Source organism: Uranotaenia lowii, chromosome 2 (genome assembly GCF_029784155.1).
Source record: "Uranotaenia lowii strain MFRU-FL chromosome 2, ASM2978415v1, whole genome shotgun sequence".
Classification (NCBI taxonomy): Eukaryota; Metazoa; Arthropoda; class Insecta; order Diptera; family Culicidae; genus Uranotaenia; species Uranotaenia lowii.
This window is the reverse complement of record NC_073692.1, coordinates 309554760-309564814: the sequence shown is the minus strand read 5'-3', so window position 1 is coordinate 309564814 and position 10055 is coordinate 309554760. Positions and strand designations below refer to the sequence as shown.

Below are 10055 nucleotides of genomic sequence, written 5' to 3'. Positions count from 1 at the left end.
AATAGTTTTTCGAACAAGTAGTCTGGGACGTTAACTTTTTGTTTACGGTGCTGCCATCAGCGAAAAAGTCTTCAAGCTTCCAATTTGCATTCAAGCTTGCAAGCACATATTGCCTTTGACCGACGAAACATCCAAGGTGAGTATATATAGGAGGTGTAACCGAATGTCGGATTCCCAAATCAGTCATGTTAGTTTTGCAAAAATGGATCTCTCCAGTTCAAAGTCGATATTCAAATGTTTTGAGGGTAAAGACAAGCGGTCATCAGAGCAAAACCAACCAATTTAGAATTATTATCATGTTTTTTTTAAAGCAGTTATTCGTTAGTCATAGCAAAGACGGTAGAATTTGTGTTACTTAATACAATTAACTATAAAGAAAATTCATATTGTAAGGTCCCGTGCTTTCAAATTTAAATTTATTTCGAACATTTTCTCCTTTCAACTAAACATACATGATTGAAGAACTGAGGATAAAGTGCACACGGTTCTAGGGAACATTTCGACCAGATGTTCCTGTAGTTTGGTTTTTTCATTGATGATGGATGATGTTGAGAAAGGCAGCTCCAATTTGCAAACAAAAATCTTAATAATCAGAATGGAATAAATGGAAATGCTGCATCGTCGTCAGCTACAGTTCGGCGAAAAACGAATTCTTTGGTGGCTTATTTTAGTATCGATTCGTTTTTCTTTGAGCAATTTTCTAATCATCGATAAGCTCTTGTAGGGGTTTTGTGTATTTTTTTAAGTTCTTCTTCTAAGTTTTTGCAAGCTTTAGTTTAGATCGGCGACGGCATGTAGGATTCCGGGAACTTGAACGAATGATGTCCATGAGAAATACATTTGGAAGTAGTTCTGCACTTTGAACGATGTTCCAGGAAAGTATCAGCGTCACGTTCTGGGGGCCGCTGAAAAATTAAAAGATCGAAAACCAATAATCTCTTAAAAGTTAGAAATTCACTTCAAACCATTTCCATCGTCCCAGAATAAGGACTTAGTTTTCATGTTCTTGAAGTCCTGCAGGGAGTTTTCGCCTCGCAGTATGATTTTGCCCCGTTTTGTTCCGTCTGGTCAAATACAAGAATAGCTGCTTCACGCTTCAGTTGAACAACCTTGAGATCGAACGTCAGGACGCCCAGATCGTTCTTTTCTCGGGAAGCGCTAAAGTCCGGAACGTTTTTGCTGAAAGATTTATTCGAAAATTGAATCACTCTCATCCCAAATCAAAAATGCTTACGTGATCTTTTTTCTCAATAATATCGTGTAGTTGAGATTCCATTTCAAACTTACACTAGCACTTTGACGGTGTTGATCCGAGTCGGAGTTCCGTAATCGTTGAAGAAAGTTGACGCAAAGCAGCAAAACGTTCCATCGATTGTGATGTAAACAAAAACTCCAAAGCATGCTGTTAAAATTTTCGAATTAATGGTTAAAGTCTAATTCGTCAATATTATTTTGGCGCTAGTGTTTTGTCCCCAAAATTTCTCAGAAGCCGATAGTACCTGATTCTGTGTAAACAAACAGGGAACCTGTAAACAGTTTTTTGGTGGAAGATTTAAAAAAAGTTGAGTTTATTTAGTCAGATTGATTATTTGGGTCCAACCATTTATAAACTAAGAAATCGTGCATACATTTTTTGTAAATGTTGAAGGTTTGCACTTCTTTGCATTCGGCCTTTAAATAAACATCAATCCTATATAATCCATTTTATAGGACAGGCTCTTGTTCAGTTCATGTGTCTGTTCATTTTTGACGGATTTTGTAGTTGTTCTGTTAATTTAAAGGCGCTTGATACAACTTCAGTAAAGCACATTTGTATATGCTCGAAAAATGTTTCTAGGCGTATTGGATTATAAACCAAATCTTTCGACTTTTCTTTTTTAAAATGTCCGAAAGACGTACGTCTACGGTGGTCGAGTGGTTAGCGTGGTTACACGGTAATCGCTGGTCCACTGATGGCGGGTTCGATTCCCATCTCGGTACTGGGTGTTAAATGTTAATCTTAGTTGTCCACGTCATTTATTCAGTCTGTAGAGCCTAAATCGGCTAAGACGGTGTATGTCGTTTTGAAAGAGTCATACCATTATTTCATACGCATCAGTACTAAATTCATATTTTTCAGACAAAAATTCCTTCTTTAAATAACACGAATTAAAGTTTATTTTTTTTAAATCATTTAAATGGTTTTGATTTGATCGGCAAAATATCAATTTGGGTCACATATAGGCGTCATTCATTACTATGTGCTGTACAAATGATCTAGGAATCAAGAAGAAAAAAACACATCTAGGCTTTATATGGCCACCACATGCATTGAAATTATGCTTGGTTGAAAAATGCGCGCCCAAATATTCCCACTAATAACAATCAGTATGCTATGCCATGGTTACTACCCTCTCTCGACGTTTGCTCGTGACGCCTCGACCATGGAGACGAAAAACAAACCGCCCGGCTGGCGCTTAAAGGAAAAAAAAATCTCGAAAAAATGGAAGCCATGACTTTAATTTGATTGAAAAAACTACAAATTTAATTAAAACGGACAATTGATGCGACTTTCGGTTATTTTTATTAGATATAAACCGATTCGCATGGCTACAGAATATTCTAAAAATAATTTCATTCGAATCGTTTGGGTCATTTTGGAGGAGTAGTACTACAAACACCGTTACAAGAGAATTTTATATAATAGATAGATCATTTCTTAAATAAAATGCATTGAATGATCTAATTTGCAATGTTTTTATGAAGTATTTTATAAAAAAGTTTTTACAGATTTTCCTTGATCCAAATTTAAAAATTGAAAAAGTCAACAAGTCAAAGTTTTTTTATATATTTTTTTTCTGAATTTTTATCTTATAGAAGGATAGTTGACTTCAGTTTTGCACCAAACGTAACATTCGATTTTATCGTACACGTGATAATATTGTCCCAAGACACGACTAAAAGGGGCCAATCCTGGTAGCTGCTTTACAACGTGTTATGGACATCATATAAGGTATTCTAAACCGATCACATACGTAACCCTGCGTTAACATCCGTTGCGCATGTTGTTAGGAGGGCCATGTCGTTCGTTGTATGACCTCACGTCATCAGCTGCCTGCCTGCATGGCTGGCGTTGATACTTTATTGATTTGTACCTACAACTGTTTCAGCAGGCAAGCACACGATCCGTTTGTGGCATTTCTAGAGTAGATAGATATGTGTCTCTGACCGCGACAACGACGACGGCGACGTGCCGATGCCGTAGGGAAAAGACATTGAACCGATCTGTCCTCCTACCGAACGACCCCAAGACCTCCTAAGAGCTGCCCGGCTCCATCATTCAGTCAGTCAGTCAGTTCGCTACCGAACCAAATTCATCTCCTCCGGGTCGGGTCCGATCTCGACCGAGAGACCTCCGGAGGTTTCAGTTCCATTCCGAGCGTCCAACCGAGTAGTAAACCGATCGTCATCACAGATCGCGTAGTAGTTTAGTTTTCCGAACCGAACCAGAGTGTGTTGTTTTGAACCCGCGCGGATTCCAATCAATTTCACGCTTCGGTAAAAAAAATGACAGCAGCCCTCACGTGTTTGGTGGTGCGGCTTTTGCAAACCTTTGCTGGTGTTGGCCGTTATAGATATAAAAGTCCAATTTCCCAATCAACATAACAGTGTCCTGTTGCGGAAATATAGAGTCGAAGAAATTGTGAAGTGTACACTGCCAATAATAATCATGAGTGTGGGGTGGGCTTTTTGCATAAATCTGAGTGCCTATAACGGCTAGCACTATCCGGAATGTGTTGGCGCGTAGTTAGTCCAAAATGGGTCTTGAGATTTGCGCGCCAGTACCATAAACAGATCCAGGGTCTTGTGTGTGATTGCTTAAGCACGTTTGTGGCCACATACTGCTAGTTGCGTACTCACTGTTTGTCAATAAAAGAGCGCACACCTCAACGGGTGATGATCGGAGTGGAGAAGAACGTGTCGTAGAGCATCGGAATTAATGAAATAAGTCAAATGAATATCACAATTAATTTACACTGAAAATGGGTTTTAAAGAGTAAAGCATCCACTGTTTGCATCGCTTTGGAAACGGACACATGAGAGTTCTGTAAAACGCTGTTAACTGTCAACTTTTTTTTTGCGTTGTTCTAGTGAAAATGAAGTGAATCAATATGAAAATTGGAAGTAAAGGGATTTGACAGGGCGGTGAATCGATCTATGGAAGGGAATTTTGGGTCGAATCTTATATTGAAAATCATCCTGATAACCTTTTCAAACCAAATTTGTTTAGTAAATTCTGGTTGAACTCCATTTTCCCGAAAACCATTGCCCAGAATGAAAATTCACCAGAATTTCAATCACCAGAAATCCACTTCCTCAGATTTTTTTTCCCAGAATGCACCATTTACCAGATTTTTTTTCCCAGAATGAACTAATTCCCAGAATTTTTTTATCAGAATGAACCATTTCCTAGAAAATTTTTCTCCCAGAAAATTTAATATATTTATCCAGACTGAAATTCAAAAAATTGAATAAATTTTTTCCATCAAAATTGGGTTCCCATAAAACTATTCTTTTGCGGCAAAGCCGCAACCCGCCGTCGGAAGCGGCTGCTCTAATACATTGGTCTAGGTTAGCCGGAGCTTCCTAGGTCTGCGTTAAAGCTAGGGGTGATCCCTTTGCCCCGTCCGCCACGCGACAGCGTGAAGGACAAAATTTCTTTCAAGTTCGAACGCGCAGCGTGAGGAGTCGGATACCAAAATGGTTTTTAAGGGACCATGGTTAGCATTAAATCAATTTAAGTACCATAAGCAATGCACAATATTGGTTCTAAAATAAATTTTGTTGGAAAATTTTATTTAAAAAATCATTATCGGTAATCCGTATTTTTAATGCATTAGAATCACTAAGAGCTCAGCGATAATATTGCATTTTTATTTTAGTCGTTTCAGCCACCACAGTAGACAAATTATAGTGCGCGGAGGAACACTACTGGGAATTGTACACTGGTCAGTTTCGCGGTCGTTAAACGAGCGGCTTCAGCGCCACCTCTTTTAGTCGAGGACCACTCGTCGAGTCCAAATTGCCCGGCGAGAACTTTGACCCCAGGGCAGGTCGTTCCTAAAAGGATCCAAGAATGGATACGAAAGATCAGGTTTTATACAATTAGCCTGGGTAGGAACTACTCGTATCGGCTTCCTTTCCCAATTAAGAGAAAACTTATGGATACAGCGTACTATCCCCTTAGAAACACTCGCTTGTGCTTCTCATCACTGGCTTAAAAAGACCAAATCACCCTAGCTTAAAGCGAGCAGACTGATTTCCCGGGTAGTCCTCCCAGAGTAAAAGAAAAACTAATCGGGGAAGAACACGTGAACCACCTTTTAACCCAAGAGCTCAATGTTCGGGGAAGCACAAATAACGAACTCGAACATTTTGTTGAAAGAAAACATAATATTAACTTTGTATTTAACGTTCATTAAACATATATTCGGAGAAACAATTATTCTATTTTCTGCACGCTAATTTTGGTTTATTTTTCTTATCCTAGGATTACACAAGTTTGATTTCTAATTGTTCCTTCCCTAACCTCCCCCTATTCGTGTGCGGATTACATGTTCTGAAGACTTTTTGGCGAGTTTTCAGAAGAGGAACCCTTCAATGGTTGGCGGTTCCGAAATAAACTGTGTGTGTTTTTGGTTAACTTTTAAATGAGGAGCTTGCTGAGTGTAAAGGTATTTTTATATGCGCATATTTTTAATTCTCACTCATGCGGTACCGATTTAGATTCCGGCCGATAAAGTAGGCTTGCTTGCGATAGTTAGACGGTGTTACTTTGAGACCGTAGGTCAGACGACGAAGTTGATGATGTTAATGATTTCAGCAACAACGAGCCGAAGAATTCAACGGCCGGAATGATTATTCTGGAGGTTGGAAAAAAACATATTGTGCATGCTCGCACTACATATTCCTGGAGAAATTCCCAAATGGGTACATACCTTCGGTGGAGTGATTACCGAGCACGTGGTTACTCGACACCGTATCGGGTCCAACGTTTAGTGTGTTTAGTGGTGCTTCAAAGAGAATGGTGGTGGCTTGATGCAAAATAGAGTAAGTCATCCAAGTGACGGCTGACGACCTCGTCCGACTCTCAGTGGCCGGGGTCCGAATCCTCCCCGTGGTGTTGTACCGGAACTGCTGGGCTGTAGCGGTGTTAGCAATCGCTAGATGTGCGTCGGCTTTTGAGCTGGATATAATTGCCAGATTAAGGCAAACAATTAATCACACACAGAACACACATTTTGGGCAAATGAGGTTTACCTTTTATTTTTGGTAGGGACGCAAACGACTATCATCTGACCGCACACAAATTCTAGCTGGCTAACTGGATGGGCTTAATTAATTTCCTGAGAAGGAACATGGAACATTAAAACACCAAATCAAAAGGCACTTAACGTGTTCTTACGGTACAATACGCGGAACAAGAACAACCTCGCTATCTACTTTTTACCACGGTTAAATTCGGAATAACCCAGTGGATTCAAGGGATTCCTCAGATTCGCACAAGACCATCTGTGGTTTCAAAAGGGGAGTCGAAGATTTCCTGAAGAAAGTCGTTGACCTTTGGACACAATAACCAATGGGCTTCCACCCAATTGAAAGAAGGGCTTCTCTTTCCCTCCTACGCAGTAGTCTAATCGTTCCATCTCATAACGATCCACCCTTGGAATCCCGATTCCTTAAAATAATGGAGTCAACTCGAGAGCTGACGCTGAGCGCGCAACTTCTCATTGAGACAATTCCTGTAGAGCGCAAGCTTCCTCCACTTCCTTTTAAACACGTGCATTATCAAATGCATTACGCTTTGCGCTTCTAAGCTGTAAGTTCTAAGTATGAGTCTATATATTATAGCATGCAATTGACTACAGTAATGAACTAATTAATTGAAGTAACGAACTAAATTTTAATACTATCAGGTATCAGAAAATAAAGAAGGGCTAAAATCTTCACCAAAAATATTTAAGCAAGAACACCTAAACCAATTATATATGTCATAATCGTGAAATTTCGAAATGCTCTTACTTATCTTACTTTTTTCCATTTCGTTAGGGGCAAAGCGCGCATGGGTGTGTACTAGACTGCCCCAAATTAGTATGAGAAATTTAAAACCTGTAAAATATTATACGCTGCAGGCTAAAATTGATCCTGGGCCTAGTATAAGATCTCATGCCAAATTTGGGCCAGATCGGACCACGGGAAGGGGTCGCTCCACGAGTCTGAAGTTTGTATGGGATTTTGAGACATTTTGTTCGAGAGGAACATGAAAAAACAGTTTTTCGTCAATAACTTTTGTCTCCATCGACCGATTTCTTTCAAAAACGGGTTTTCTTAAAGCCTAAACTATGATAAAAAAGTTATTAAGCTTCAAAAATTGGCTAATTTTTTTAAGGGTGATTTTCATCACTGTTTTAATGAGGCAGTTAAATGTCCGCCGACCAGGACACTCAATGTGAAATTCAAGCCGTTTCGTCAAATAATGACCGATTTTAACCATTGTTGTTGCGCTCGATTGCAATTTTTGACGTTTTTCTAATATTTGTGTTTGGATGATTTTCACTTGATAGTTCGGAAAGAAGTAAGGGCAGAAGAATGCTTGACAAATAAAAAAAAAATTGCATAACCACAGGGACTTAGGAACATGACTGGACGATTTATGATGCCAATAAAAAAACAGTTTTTCATCAATAGCTAGAGATTCAATTGATTGAGATTTTCAAGTCTTGTGTTGTTTCTTCAGTTTAATGTATTTTTTTCATTTTGAGGTCTCGAGATCTTTGTTTGTGGTACTGAACTATTTTGCTGATATGAAATTGGAATAAGCCTTTGGAATATTAATCGAAAAAATTTCAATATTTGTTTTTATTTGAATCCAAACATTTATGTGAATTTTATTTGTTATAACGATTTGAAATCTGCTCTTGAGTTTTGATGAAGTTTTTTTTCAAGTTTTTTTTTATTTTTGTCATAATTCTTAAGTTTTGATCAATTTTGCCCGGATATAGCCCGGAATTTTGGTTGTCAATTTTGAAACCAATTCCCAAATTTTTACAGGTTTTTAGTTAAAATTGTCCGGATACGTGGTGAAAAATTCTGGCAACCTCACTCTAACCGTGATGCTACAGTGAGGGCAAATAAAACATCTGATTTATCATGGCAAAGTTGGCATTTAACCTAACCAAATAGGGATTTCCAAGCATTCACCCTTTTGAACATAAGATTCGTAATAATTTTTTTCTTTATAAAAAATGAGCAACCACACACAAGATAGAAGGTAAATATGTATAGGGAGTACCTCGGAATCAAAGGTAAACGATGCAGAAGATTCATTATACAAAGTTTGTTTTGGTTTTTTTACAGACCGGTTAGTGCTATGGTCAGATAACTACAATCAGATTCTATAAATTGAAATTTAAAATGCATCTTCGACGAGTTCATAAGCAGGTTAATTTTGATATACATTAATTTGAAGTTACAGTAAACTTTTTTTTATTACCGTGTGATATATTTCTAAAACGAACGTGTGATTTTAAAGCTCTTTGGCTATCTGAACAGTAACCTGTTGGTTTGGAAATTACTCTTATTTTAAGTGATAATAATGAAAGTACAGGTGATTGCACGAAATTAAAGTAGTAGACTTTAGAACCAGGACTGGCGTATGACAACGAAACATTAGAATATGAAATGCTAGGAGGATTCAACCAAGGTTGCCAAAACCACAGAAAGTTCTATAATTTCACAGAATTTTAAGCAAATTTTCATCGCAGAATCTGTGTCACAGAATACAGGATTTTATTGTAAAAAAAAACTCAATTTATCATAGCTTTGAAATAAAATAAGTGCTATTTCCATTACAGAAAACCGTCTAAGAATTTTTGGTTAAAATCAAAGAAAAACATAATTTTTCTTCGCAAAACACACAGATTTTTTTTTCGGCAACTTTGGATTCAACTCTTCTAAGCCGTATAACCTTTTTAATGCTGAAGTGAACTTGTCACATGTTTCTAAACAATAAAAATAACTGGTATTGGATGAAACAGGCATGACTGTCGACATGCGATATTAGTTTTGATTTTCAACTTGATACAATTGAAATAGAAACATATTTCTGAGCATTTTTTCTTTGGAACCGATATTGGTACGATATATACGTTGAATTTTACTTGATGTCACAGATATAACTGATGCAATTTAAATCAGAATTTTGTATGATTTTAACATAGTCAATATTAAAAGATTTCCAAAAAAAACCAACATTGGGCTGTAAGCGATGCGTTTATGCACATATTTAAGAATCACAGTGCAGAGATTTTATTTAGTTAAACCGAGTCATCAGGAAGCAAAGAGATTTGTTAAATTTAAGATCTTTTTCCAAATTGGCAAAACAAGAAAATATAGAAGAAAACAGCTAGTGTGAATTCATGTAAGGCAATATGCACTATTGACATATCCCCCTGAGAGAAAATAGGTGAAAAGCTCAAAAATACCAGCAAGAATTTAAAATTGACCGTAGACAAATTTCGATACTAAACCGTACCGCTTAAATTATAAATATTCAAGTTAATCAAAACATGACATTAAGGCTTCAAACTAAAACCAATCGATCATTAAAAAACAGGACACTGTCTTTAGCTGTCTTTTTACACACACTAAGTAAGGTCGAGTTGGGTAACAATGAACATAACTACCCAGTTTTTTATACTAACAGCTTTAAAGAAAATATGTCCAATGTTCAAATTTTGGAACGTTACCAAAAAAGATTGGCTGGTTCCTTCTTCAAGTTTAGATTTTTTTTCTTGTTTTCAAGCTGCAACTTATGGGCGAAAAACGCTTGTTTATCTACCCCCTTGTCTATGGGGTAATTTTGAACACTGTTAAGATTCTAGTTATGTGATGACTTTTGATATTGTCATATAATCACAGATCCACAATTATAAAAAAAATTATAACCCAGCAAACATGAAACCGTATCAGAAATGATAACTTAAGCCGTTTACAATAGTGTTGCGAAACGCCAT

At 37.4% G+C, this 10055-nt stretch overlaps 1 protein-coding gene and 1 long non-coding RNA gene across 4 annotated transcripts in view; one reads left to right on the top strand and one right to left on the bottom strand.

Annotated features, from left to right (window-relative positions):
- Window positions 1–508: 508 nt before the first annotated feature.
- Window positions 509–1366, bottom strand: LOC129749660 (uncharacterized). Its single transcript, XR_008738122.1, has 3 exons — window positions 1288–1366; window positions 966–1179; window positions 509–905 (listed from the first exon to the last, which is right to left on the bottom strand). It is a non-coding gene; the product is annotated as an uncharacterized LOC129749660 (long non-coding RNA).
- Window positions 1367–3415: 2049 nt separating this feature from the next.
- The window catches only part of LOC129746662 (uncharacterized), a 66531-nt gene continuing 59891 nt past the window's right edge, over window positions 3416–10055 (top strand). The window contains exon 1 of one of the 3 annotated variants that reach the window (XM_055740458.1): window positions 3416–3537. The gene's annotated coding sequence lies outside the window, so the exon portion shown is untranslated. The remainder of the gene's footprint in view (window positions 3538–10055) is intronic. The other 2 variants (XM_055740461.1, XM_055740462.1) reach the window with 2 other exon arrangements.